This window comes from Pangasianodon hypophthalmus, chromosome 13 (assembly GCF_027358585.1).
Source record: "Pangasianodon hypophthalmus isolate fPanHyp1 chromosome 13, fPanHyp1.pri, whole genome shotgun sequence".
Taxonomy (NCBI): Eukaryota; Metazoa; Chordata; class Actinopteri; order Siluriformes; family Pangasiidae; genus Pangasianodon; species Pangasianodon hypophthalmus.
This window is the reverse complement of record NC_069722.1, coordinates 1,522,740-1,535,763: the sequence shown is the minus strand read 5'-3', so window position 1 is coordinate 1,535,763 and position 13,024 is coordinate 1,522,740. Positions and strand designations below refer to the sequence as shown.

Sequence of the window (13,024 nt, the reverse complement as noted above, 5' to 3'; positions counted from 1 at the left end):
TTACACACACACACACACACACACACACACACACACACACACACACGGTTCACTCCATCACTCAACCGTGCCGTCCAAAAACAATTCTTTAAGGTGCAAATACAGATGGGAGAATGTTTTCTTCTATAATATTTCCCAAGAAACAAAAGTGTGATTTTAATGAAACTTGCTGGCATCAGCAGTTTCACCCTAACCACACACACACACACACACACACACACACACACACACTCACACACACACGAAACAAGTCGTGTTTTTCCGACATCTTCAGTACAGACGATTTTACGCTTTGTGGTTTCTCTGTAACACGACAATCTCGTGTGGTATAAGAGGAATAAAACACTCAGGGACGTGCTGTTACAGTTCAGCCGGCTCTGTGGCGCAAATCGCCTTCTTCTTCAGGCAGGGGGCGTGGCCTAAACTCTGGAGGTGGAGCTTATACTTTAGAAGTGATGTCAAAGTTACCATGAGTTACTGTTACCACCCCGAAGCTGATTATCTTCCTATAACAGCATGTTTTGAAGTGTTTTATTCCTCTTATACAACTGCAATTTCCCAACTGTTACATTTTTCTTTAATTAATGAACATGACGTCATAACTTTTTATCCATTTATAGTTACACTTAATTTCTGTGAAACAAGTAAGTTCCTGTTCTTGCTTAGGTAATAGCAGCGATAAACAGTCGCTCCATCACCAGCCTTGTTGATCTGATGCGATGCAATACGACGCAATTCGATTTAGCGTTCTTCGAATCGATATGTGACCGGCTTTGTTCAGAATCTGGGGTAGAACGACCGTTACCTTGTGAACGATGATGCTGTAGAGAAAGACCGTTTAAAAGTAGCAGAGTTACAGGCAAATCAGCGTGCTAGCCAATGAAATTATTTACACGTCAGTTTAGAAATATGAATAATTTCTCATTGCGCACCAGTTTTTACACCCAGTTATTACACCCCCAGTTCAGAGCAAAGTGCCGCTGTGAGGCTGAGCGCATATTGTGACAGGAAACGTGTAAATGACTCGTCCAGTCCTCTCACGCCATCGCTGAAATATCACGCTCACGTTCCCTCACTGTGCCGCGGTCATCACACATAGCGTGGCCTGTACGTGTTACGCGTAGCGTGTTGCGGATGAACAGAACACGGCCGCTGGATCGCCTCTCGCTCCTCTCAGTGTTTAACAAATGAAGCACTGGTCACGCTTATTCGCAATGAGACTTGAACTGCTAATATGAAGTGCGACTGCGGCTTTACAGCTACAGAAACAGAGGGCAAGAGAGAGGGAGAGACAGATGGAGAGAAGAAAAAAGAGGAAAAGGAATGAGAGAGAGAGAGAGAGAGAGAGAGAGAGAGAGAGGACGGTGCTGAAGTAGGCCAGAGCGCAAGGGAGTGCCGTCTGTCCCAGATCAGCCGTTTACCTCCGGCAAAATGAGGGAGAGATGGAACAAGAGAGAGAGAGAGAGAGAGAGAGAAGAAAAAAGAGTGAGAGAAAAATGAGAGAAAGGGAAGAAGGGATGTGTAAATGAGACGGATAAATTCTAAAAGCTTGAATCGTTCCCTCAAGAGCCAACGCAGCAAATGTTAGCGGAGAGAGAAACGCTCCTCCATTGACCGGGCATCGACAGAGAGCAAAGAACAAAGAGGGGCAAGAGACATAGACACTCACTGTCTCAGAGCAAGAGAGAGAGAGAGAGAGAGAGAGAGAGTGAGAGAGAAAGAAAGAGAGAGAGAGGGAGAGAGGAAAACAATATGAGCACCATACAGTAGCGCACTTTGTTGCTATCGATCCCATCTGTGCAGTTAGAGCTCGGATTCTTCGTAGGAAACGTTATTAAGTCCCTGATAATAAACACACACACACATACACATACACACACACACACACATACACATACACACACACACACACACACACACATACATACACATACACACACACACACAATGAAGTACAGCTACATCACCGCTGCAATACAAAGCCTGAGGAAAAAGAACACACATGCCTAGAGCGGGTCATGATTAGAAGTGCCCTTGGTGAAGTGCCCTTGGTGAAGTGCCCTTGGTGAAGTCCGCTCTTCCATTATTACCCAGAGTTCTGAGTGGCACTCGATGGCACTTTTGCCTGACTCACCATCACGGCGTATAAACGAGCTCCTGGACCCGTCCGTCACCTCGCTATCTGACTTCCTGTTTCATCTTTAAAACATTCAGTTACACAATTTACACCACTGACCTGTGAGGCTAATGTCGCTAACAAGTAGCATATAGCCTCCAGATTAGCATGGCGCTCTAAGAGTTATGGCGGCTCGCTTTCAGCCGGCTTTGTCATCACCTTCTTCTTCAAGCAGGGGGCGTGGCCTAAAGTCTGGAGGTGGAGCTTATACTTTAGAAGTGATAAAGTTACCATGAGTTACTGTTACCACCCCGAAGCTGATTATCTTCCACTAACAGCATGTTTTGAAGTGTTTTATTCCTCTTATACCACTGCAATTAATTAAAGAACATGATATCATTGTTTTTATCCATTTATAGCTACATTTAACATCTGTGAAACAAGTTAGTTCCTGTTTATGTGCACATTATAGCAGCTATAAACAGTCATTCCCTCATCAGCCTCTCTTTCTCTCTCTCATGAAGTTTTTCTGAGAAACCTCACTGTGAAAACTCCTCTGTATTGAGGATATGGGAAAAGTTACAGCTTTACCTCTGACTGTTTCAAAGCGCTGACACTGGAGACTCCTTCCATGCTTGTTAAAAAACTTCTCCGTATTATGTATCGCAGCTGTGTGGGTTAGAGCGCAGATTGGTCATAGGAAAGGAAAAGTTCCTCATAATAATAAAAAGACATTTATTTAAAAAAAACGTGATTACAGAGTTACAGTAATTATGCGTTTCTGTAAAACATTTGTGTAAAAAAAATAATAAAAATCAGCTCGTTGCTCGACCTCGTAATTACAACCTGGAATTCAGAGAGTAATTTCAGGATTTAACTCCATGTGCTTCCATCACATGTTCATTATCTATAATTATCTCTTATTTTCTATGAACAACAAATATTATAATTTAGTCTTCCATCTAAAATTCGCAAGTTGATGTTTATTATTATTTATATACAGACGTCTTCTGCTCATTTTAAACTGTTTATGCTCAGACACATGTGATGATTTACACATGCAGTGTACACAATGCTAAACCGGTAGCTATAAGCTACCGTTACTCATTAGCAAAATTAGCCTCATAGCTCCGGTTTCAAGCTAATTATGTTTATTAAACTTAAACACGCCGCTGCTGATCGACTGAATTTGTAGAAACTGTGGAAACTGTGTACATTACATATTTTTGGCTGAAATTCTTTCAACTCGTTGAGTGTGGATATAAACCACCCCGAGGCTCCACGCTGATGAGGATTTTGTCTGATGTGGAGCGAATAAATCTGGATAATGTGCAGATTCTTCACCAGACAAAATGTCTGCAGGCAACACGGGGCATTTCTCTACCTGAGACGTGGCACTGCCTGCAACTCACTGTCAGTTTTACTTACTGTGATTGAAAATTTCCTCTCAGATCATTTCACAGCTCTCTCTGTTCTTTAGGGCTGCGCAGAAAGACATTTAGGAGGCACCTGTTTTAAGTGCACACATTAGAAAAAAAAGCATTACTGGAGCAGCACGTGTCCTTCATATCATCTTTGATTTAGTGAGAGAAGCAGATGAAGACGAAACACACAGGAGATCAGATGTGACACAGTGTGTTCCCTTCTCTTCTGTTCTACAGCAACAGTTTAACACAAATAACACAGAGGCCACGCCTCCTTCACTGAGACAGACAGAGAGGCCACGCCTCCTTCACTGAGACTGACAGACACAGAGGCCACGCCTCCTTCACTGAGACTGACAGACACAGAGGCCACGCCTCCTTCACTGAGACAGACAGAGAGGCCACGCCTCCTTCACTGAGACTGACAAACACAGAGGCCACGCCTCCTTCACTGAGACTGACACACAGAGGCCACGCCTCTTTCACTGAGACTGACAGACACAGAGGCCACGCCTCCTTCACTGAGACAGACAGAGAGGCCACGCCTCCTTCACTGAGACTGAGAGATACACAGGCCACGCCTCCTTCACTGTGACTGACAGACACAGAGGCCACGCCTCCTTCACTGTGACTGACAGACACAGAGGCCACGCCTCCTTCACTGAGACTGAGCGAGAGAGAGAGAGAGAGAGAGACAGACAAACATACTGTCAAAGACAGAAAAAGAGACAGACAGACAGAGAGACAGACAGATAAACAGAGCAGGTTTGGAAACAATAAAAACAATAAAGTAAATAAAAATAACTTTAAAATTGGAGTTAAAATTAAAACCCTGGAGTAAATTTTGCTGCTTCTTTGAGTCGTGTTTATTTTTCTCTCTTGTGCTGTGAGAGGATTTAACACGGCCAAGAGGATTTTCTCTCTTCTCATTTCTACTGTAAGAGCATGGACGCATCGTTTGAAGTATAAAGAGAGCTGCAGGACTTTTACACAAACACACACACATACACACACACATACACACACACACACACACACACACACACACACACATACACACACACATACACACACATACAAGAGCTAGATGAGGACCTCATTATACAGGTTGCATTTTCATATTTGGCACAAATACAGGACTCTGAGGCGTCATGACTGATTCTCTCTCTCTCTCTCTCTCTCACTTTCAGTAAGCGCTTTATCCTGGTCAGGGTTGTGGTGGATCCGGAGTGTATCCTGGGAACGTCCGCATGAGTTCACCATTCACACACTCCTTCACACCTAGTGTTGTTTTTGGGAGGTGGGACCCAGACGGACGCACGGGGAGAACATGCGAAACTCAAAGTTTTTTTTACTAAAGAACATCACATTATGCTTTTTTTATCCGTTTATAGTTACACGTAATTCCTGTTCTCATTTACGTTACAGCAGTCGTTCCCTCATCAGCCTCTCGTTTTTCTCTCTGCTGTCACAGGAAATTCATCATCACCTTCTGACCAAAGAAATACAGTTTACATGATTTATGCTCCCTTAACCATTTTTTTTCATAAAGGTGGAAACGAGGAATGCCACAGGAAGCTGGCTGTCAAATGTGATGAGCTGATTTGCATATGACCTGAGATACAGCAATGTGTTCAAACCCCAAGCTGGAGCCCGGACTCCAACTGTGTATGCATGCAGTTCTTATTACACTCTTAAAAAAAATAAGCACCCTTAAGGGTTCTTCAGTTGTGCCTCTTTTTTTTTTAAGATTGTCATCTAGGGGGAACTGTTAAATCTTCAATGTAGAACCATTAATTATCCAAAGAACCCTTAAAGAACCCTTAGAGATGTATGTATTAATTGGGTAAGTGTGTGGTATAGATTCCGAACTATTGCTCATTATTTTCTGTTTTACATCCAGAACCAGTCAGAAGTTCAACATTTAGCTTTTGGAAAAAAAACTCTTAAGAATGAAGGTTTCTTCATGTGTTGTGTTGTAATTTTAGCGCTCCCCATGCATTCCTGTCTGATTATCCAAGTGTTTGGAAAGCGGATCATGAGTTTGGTGATTTTAACTATTTTGACAGCACCACTGTGTCTCAGACACGGCGTTAGGAATAATAATTGAGAAAACGACAGAAAGAGCAAGCGAGAGGTGGGGGGGGGGACAACACACGGCTTGTTGTTCAGTGACACTCCTCTCTCGCTTTCTCTGACAGCTCACACTCGTGTGTAATTACCGCCGGCCGATGCACTGACCTGCAGTGTGCGCTCCGTGGGCTGCGCTCCGAGAGCAGGAGATATTATTGAGCAGACACAAAAGATTGCTGAGATTAGACTGAAGTGATAATAGTGAGGGAAAAAAAACTCCCACTCTGAACCAACACACGCCCACTGCTCTAAACAAACACGCATTACCAAACTGCTATTCCCACACACACACACACACACACACACACACACACACCTGAGCAGAGACCTTCATTTTCGATTCCATTTCATTCTGAACGCAGCTCTGTGTTATTACCTGGATATGATGCATTATCACCTTGATATTAGCAAGCCCGCGGTCACGGTCATGTCAGCTTCTGGCATTTGTCTTTAATTAGAATCTGTGATTTTAAAGTCTGAGCACTGTGCATACTATTTGGTGAAATTCCTAACATATCGGCAGCTTCAATAAAACATTTTAACAGAGGAAAAACTCTGGTCTTTGTGCTACTCCAGACTGTAAACTACACAAACAGCGCCTGAGGTGAACCACCAACATTCACCTAACTTTGCTAAAATCACAGACAGTACCTTTAACACACTTAAACCGTGCTTGATCATACTGTACATCACAACACAAACAGATGTTTGCATTTTGTCCAGATCTGATAAGTACACAACGAAAGCAGTCAGCAAATATCTTCGGGACATAAACCACTTCCTGTAAATTTCCGTTTTTTATACCCGAGTTTCTGCACCCACCATCTAACCGTACGTCCTTCTCCCTGAAGGTTGCAGGTTTTCTAACATTGCGTTCACGCGCTAACAAGCGACATTTGAACTGAGATTTTCTCAATTCTATGCAAATTAATTTTCATACACTGAAGCAGCAAATCCAAACATTTGGCTCGGATGATCCCTCTGACCAATCCTATGGTGCGTGTGGTCCGACGTTTCTTCAGTTCCCCGCTCACAACTTTAGTTTCGCAACTAACCTGCAATTAGTTCCCATTTACTGCTCAAAAATGGAAGAAAAACTCATAACTGTGGTTTCGTTTTGTCTTGTCATATACAACCTCTCATTAAATATGCACAGACAAGTTACAAAGAAATTAGGAAGTAGAGCATATAACAAACAAACAAACAAACAATTTTCTCACTGATTAGTGCAATATTTAATTTGTGTTTAACTTACTAGCTATATATATATATATATATATATGGCTTCTAAAGCTAACTTTATTTCTCATTACAACTGAAAAGGTGCTGGACAGACCACATCCACAAGCTACAACAGTACCAGGTGCTACACAAACTACAAGTGACATGAGCGAGTTGTTTCATGCTAGGGTGAACGTAGGGCTGGACTCTTCAGTGGGAGGATCTGGTCTTCTAGCGTGACGTAAAAGCCGTCCAACTCAAATTCTTAATGTTTGCCCCACAATTGTACCCTCAGCAGAAGGTGTGGTCTGTGAGACTAAAGGCTGGTGATGATGGACATGGTTTTGGTCCATGTTAAGTGGTTGTAGAACATCTACGAAGAGCTCGTGTCTACACATGATTCAGGCCTAACAGCTTGAGATGAGACACTGCGTATGTTTCATAATCTCGAACGAGAGTCAAAGAGGAAGTTGACTCTGAAAGGTCACATCAGAGCAAATGCAGCCTGATTTAATTGCTTTCCATCTATACAGACATATACAGTGGGATGAAATATGGAGCCTCAGGAAGCATGGAGCGAATAATCTGACAGGTGTGAAGCAAGATACAGTGACTGGGATTGCTGTCAAATTCGTTCACTGCTCTCAGTACGGAGGTGTTATAATATGGCTGTAGTGAATGAAAAACGACGTCTCTCTGTCGGTAACGCCGAATACCTCTTCTAATTTCTCTTTTTTTATCCATGCTTACAAGAAGGCCTCTCTGCCTGTCAGTCCCACTGAAGGAGGTGTGGCCTCTCTGCCTGTTAGTATGAGTAAAGGAGGTGTGGCCTCTCTGCCTGTCAGTCCCACTGAAGGAGGCGTGGCCTCTCTGCCTGTCAGTCCCACTGAAGGAGGTGTGGCCTCTCTGCCTGTTAGTATGAGTAAAGGAGGTGTGGCCTCTCTGCCTGTTAGTATGAGTAAAGGAGGTGTGGCCTCTCTGCCTGTCAGTCCCACTGAAGGAGGTGTGGCCTCTCTGCCTGTCAGTCCCACTAAAGGAGGAGGGGCCTCACTGCCTGTCAGTCCCACTAAAGGAGGTGTGGCCTCTCTGCCTGTCAGTCCCACTAAAGGAGGTGTGGCCTCTCTGCCTGTCAGTCCCACTGAAGGAGGTGTGGCCTCTCTGCCTGTCAGTCCCACTAAAGGAGGTGTGGCCTCTCTGCCTGTCAGTCCCACTGAAGGAGGTGTGGCCTCTCTGCCTGTCAGTCCCACTAAAGGAGGTGTGGCCTCTCTGCCTGTCAGTCCCACCGAAGGAGGTGTGGCCTCTCTGCCTGTCAGTCCCACTAAAGGAGGTGTGGCCTCTCTGCCTGTCAGTCCCACTGAAGGAGGTGTGGCCTCTCTGCCTGTCAGTCCCACTAAAGGAGGTGTGGCCTCTCTGCCTGTCAGTCCCACTGAAGGAGGTGTGGCCTCTCTGCCTGTCAGTCCCACTAAAGGAGGTGTGGCCTCTCTGCCTGTCAGTCCCACCGAAGGAGGTGTGGCCTCTCTGCCTGTCAGTCCCACTGAAGGAGGTGTGGCCTCTCTGCCTGTCAGTCCCACTAAAGGAGGCGTGGCCTCTCTGCCTGTCAGTCCCACTGAAGGAGGTGTGGCCTCTCTGCCTGTCACTCCAAGTGAAGGAGGGTGAAAATTTTTAATCTCTGAAGTACGCAATCATCCCCATGGCCAGAGCAATGGTAGCTCAATGGTTAAGTTTCCATGCTAGTGACCATAACGTTATGAGCTCTGCTGTTATCTCAAACAAAAGACTTTTGACTGTTCAGCTTTGTGTTTGTATTGAATTCTGTAGGTCACACTGATGGATAAATGTAAATACGCTCAGTTTAAACATCATGCAAATGAAACTGGATCTGATGCTTTTCAAATGTGGAACTGGATGGAAGCTGTCCTTAAAGCAAACCTTTCTCCTCAAAAGACCAGGAACTCAACCAGGAAACTGATTATGGGGGGCATCAATGTACGAATATGTACCACAGTAGTCTGTGTTTTGGTGAAAACAATGGGGCTGTAAAGAACAGTGCAAGTAGTCTTATGGGGTAGGGATTGATGAAAGCATACCCAACAATCTCTCCCTCTCCCTCTCTCTCTCTCTTTCTCTCTCTCTCTCTCCCTCTCAAGCTACACATGCTACTTCTGAGAGATCAGTGATCCTGACCCCTCCGGACCTGTCTGATCCATCCTGTTGCCCTACTTCTGGTTGGAGTTCTCATCAGTTGGAAATCGTGCACTGCTGCTGGGGGCGGCCCCGCATGGACGGCCTGAAGAACACTGGGATTGCTGAGATTGGTGCTGCTTGGGGACTGTGGAGATGGGTTTGGACTGTGGTTCATATGGGCAGTTGTACTGTGATGGCTTGGAACTGTGATTGCTGTAGTGGCTTTGGGGCTGCGGTTGCCGCAACAGTTTTGCACTCAGGTCTCCATCAGTGCACAGCGGAGAGGTTCAACAAACCAGACTTCATGTGAAAACTGTAATGAATTTCCTTGTTACACAATTGCACTATTTGTCCATGTAGTACACAGTTATAGAAGGGATTTATTTATAATTGCACTGTTCAGTGTAACCCAGATGAGGATGGGTTCCCTTTTGAGTCTGGTTCCTCTCAAGGTTTCTTCCTCATGTCATCTCAGGGAGTTTTTCCTCACCACCTTCACCTCTGGCTCACTCATTAGGGATAAATTCATACATTTATGATTTATATCCTGAATGTATTTATTCAGCTGGAGAGGAACCAGCACCAGGACGCGGTATCACAGAGTACCACAGATCAGCCCTTAACAAGATCCTCAAAATGTGGAAAGGGGATATACAAAAGGACAAAATCCTAAAAGCACACCTACAGATGCTGTTCCACCAAAGTTTATACTCTGGATCTACTGAATGACATAAAGCCAGCGCATAAATTCTACACGTTTTCACAAACACAACCTTAATTTAATGAGAAATGTATCTGAATTACACCACATGAGCAATGGAATTACATTTAATTTTATTTCATGCATATGAAATGGTAATAAAAGGTACGTTAACCCTGGCACAACCCTTACCTCAGCCTTTGCAACTTTTCATACAATCTTCAAACAGTTACGAGTCTGCAAGTCGTTTTAAAACATTTAGCATGAGAGAGAGAGAGAGAGAGAGAGAGAGAGAGAGGGGACCAGCTCAACATAACATCGAGGAGCAGAACTCAGTGGGTGTTGATGAGCGAGCGAGTCTTCATGCATGCCAATGTGTGTGAGTGGGTGTGTTACCAAGAGTGACAGAAGCCTGAACATCACCACATCGTTCTATCAGAGCTCTCACTCACTCTATCACTGCCGTACTGGGCAGGTAATATTCAAGGCAAATGAATCTGATTTCTTACACATTCTACAGCATCTTCCTCTCTTTTTTTCACCCCCACTCAGTTAATTCAGCGTAATTCAAACAGGAACATGTTCCTTGTTTCTCAAACATTGCTGCTGAAACACACCTCTGCCAACATTTGACTATCTATTCCTCCTCCCATGCAGTCCGGTACGGTAAAGGCACTCCACATGTGTGCACCTGCTCTGCCCTACTCTGCAGAAACAGCACCACAAGGAGGAACTTGGAGTCGAAATCTACCAATCAGGTTCTTACAGATTCATACTTCCAAAAGCTTGAGCAATTTCTCTTCTCGTCCATGCATCAACCCCACCTTCAGAGCCAACAATCTTTCCCAGCCTTCTACGCGTCGTTGGGAGAAAAGCAGGCTTACTTACTGTCTTCCTACGGTTGTCTTCTCCGGTTGTCTCTGTTTGCAGATCCCTCCAGATTTAATGAGACAACAAATCCAGCAACAGCAGCAGCAGCACAGAGAGATAGAGAGAGAGAAAAACGAGGGAGGGAGATCAAAGAAAAAAATGGGGAGGTAAAAAAAAGAAATAGATAAAAAGAAATAACAGCGACAGTAATTAGACCTCTGGAAATCACATTGTAGAGCGAGGCAAGGGATGGTTGGGAGAGACCGGAGAAATGGGAGGGATATCCACGGCGTTCCAGCGGACTGGAAGCGCTATAGTAACACTTCTGACAATCACTCTCTCCCCCCTTCTCTCTCTCGTCCTCCCTCCCTCTCTCTCAGTCGTTCAAACAGACCTGATCCATCGGTCTCTTTCAGCTGGTTGGCTGCTTTCTCTCCTCTCTCCTCTCGTATGCTCTGTCCCTCCACCCCCTCCCCCCTCGTCCTCCTTCCTTCCTTCCCTCCCTCTATCCATCCATCTCTCTTTCTCTCACTCTCTCTCTCTCTCTCACTGTCTCCTCCACAATGCCATGATGTCTTCTGGAGTTTTGGTTTCTCAGATAAAACTGGAACGGAGCTGCAGAGATTCACAGCGCGATACAAGGACAAGACATCACGATATGCGCTGTGCTGCATGCATACAACGCGTGCAAAATTCATTACAAAAGAGCTGCTAACATACGCCCACCGCGATGCAGCGTGAAGATACACGGCAAGATCTGCAGACGAAGGCAACCTGAAATGAGGATGAACCAGATAAAGACAGAGAGAGGGGGAAAAAAATACATTTGTAAGAATCCAAATGAGGGATTTCAAATATATGAAGTCAGTAAGGTACAAAAAAAAAAAGGTATGCTACGCTACACTAAGTATGCTAACCTTGCCACCACCCTAACCTTCTTAACTTTTCATACAAATTAGGTCATACAAATTTTTACGAATTTTCAAGTGCTGGAGACGGAGGACATAGAAGAAGATTAGATCTTTGAAAGAAACACACAAAAGGAAATGAGGGATAAGTTTGGTTTATGCTTTCTCCCGAACAGACTTTGTAAGGTCAGAAAGGCGCTCTGGAAAGGTGGGATAGCAAGAAGATTAGAAAAAAATCACATCGCCCACCTCTGCAGCAAATGGCCCATAGCGGTGTATAAAGTGGGTGGGAATTGGCATGAGCTTTCACAATGGTTTGGCATTTTCCATTAAAGAGGAGGCCATACCATTTTTTTTTCCAGATAAAATAGCTGATAGCTTCACTGTCACTTGGATTTACAGGATTCAGTAGATGCAGTTATCCAGAGCAACTTACAGAAGTGAAAAAATATGAAAAAGAAAATATGAAAACAGAGTACAAATTGAGCGAGAGTTCATTTCATCACCTGGGTGCCAGTACAGAAAAGTCTGGGGTGGTTGAGTCAAGCCATGCTAGAGGTTTGATAAGTATCTTCAGGTTGGTGAGGGTCCATTTTTAACTTCGTGTGCATGCATGAGAGTACTAAATTCCCTAATGAGCAAGCCAGAGGTGACAGTGAAAAAGGAAAAACTCCCTGAGACCACATGAGGAAGAAACCTTGAGAGGAACCAGACTCAAAAGTGAACCCATCCTCATCTGGGTGACACTGGATAGTGCGATTGTAAGTCATTCCACTTCTATAACTGTGTACTATAAAATAAAGCAGTGCAAAGTGTGTTAAAAGGAACTTGAGTATGAGCATCATTAGAGTTTTAGCTTTAGGTTTCTTCAATCAAACTTAAGTTAACAAGCGATGGAGACTTGAGTGTAAACTGTGATGGAGACTTGAGTGTAAACTGTGATGGAGACTTGAGTGTAAACTGTGATGGAGACTTGAGTATAAACTGTTCCTAGCAATTGCTGAAAGAACATCCACAGCCATCTTTAGGGTGTCTGTGTGGCACCATCTACAGTAAACCCATGGTGATATGTAGGCTGTCCATGAAGGGCCATCTCCAGCAGCAGTGAGTAATTTCTCCAAGCAGAAGTGGATCCATCAGGATGGATCAGGCAGGTCACAGAGAGAGAGAGAGAGAGAGAGAGAGAATCTGATGTAAGCCACTACAGAAAGCCAGTGTAGGGAACATAGCAATGGGGTGACGTGGAACAGAGTAAGGAAAACCTAAAACAAGTCTTGAAGCTACATTCTGGATCAATTGCAGGGGTCTGATGGTGCTCAAGGGGAAGACCTGCCAGGAGTGAGTTGCAGCATCCCATCTCAAGAGAAAAAGGGACTGAATAAGCACCTGAGTGTCCTATATGGAGAGAAATGGCCTTATCCTCATTAATGTTCCTGAGGAGAAACCTAGTTATATTAGCAGTATGAAG

At 44.3% G+C, this 13,024-nt stretch overlaps 1 protein-coding gene across 1 annotated transcript in view; it reads right to left on the bottom strand.

The window, feature by feature from the left end:
- Positions 1–11,078, bottom strand: part of shank1 (SH3 and multiple ankyrin repeat domains 1) — a 120,058-nt gene extending 108,980 nt beyond the window's left edge. Inside the window, exon 1 of the mRNA XM_053239232.1 lies at positions 10,667–11,078. The gene's annotated coding sequence lies outside the window, so the exon portion shown is untranslated. The remainder of the gene's footprint in view (positions 1–10,666) is intronic.
- Positions 11,079–13,024: the final 1,946 nt, after the last annotated feature.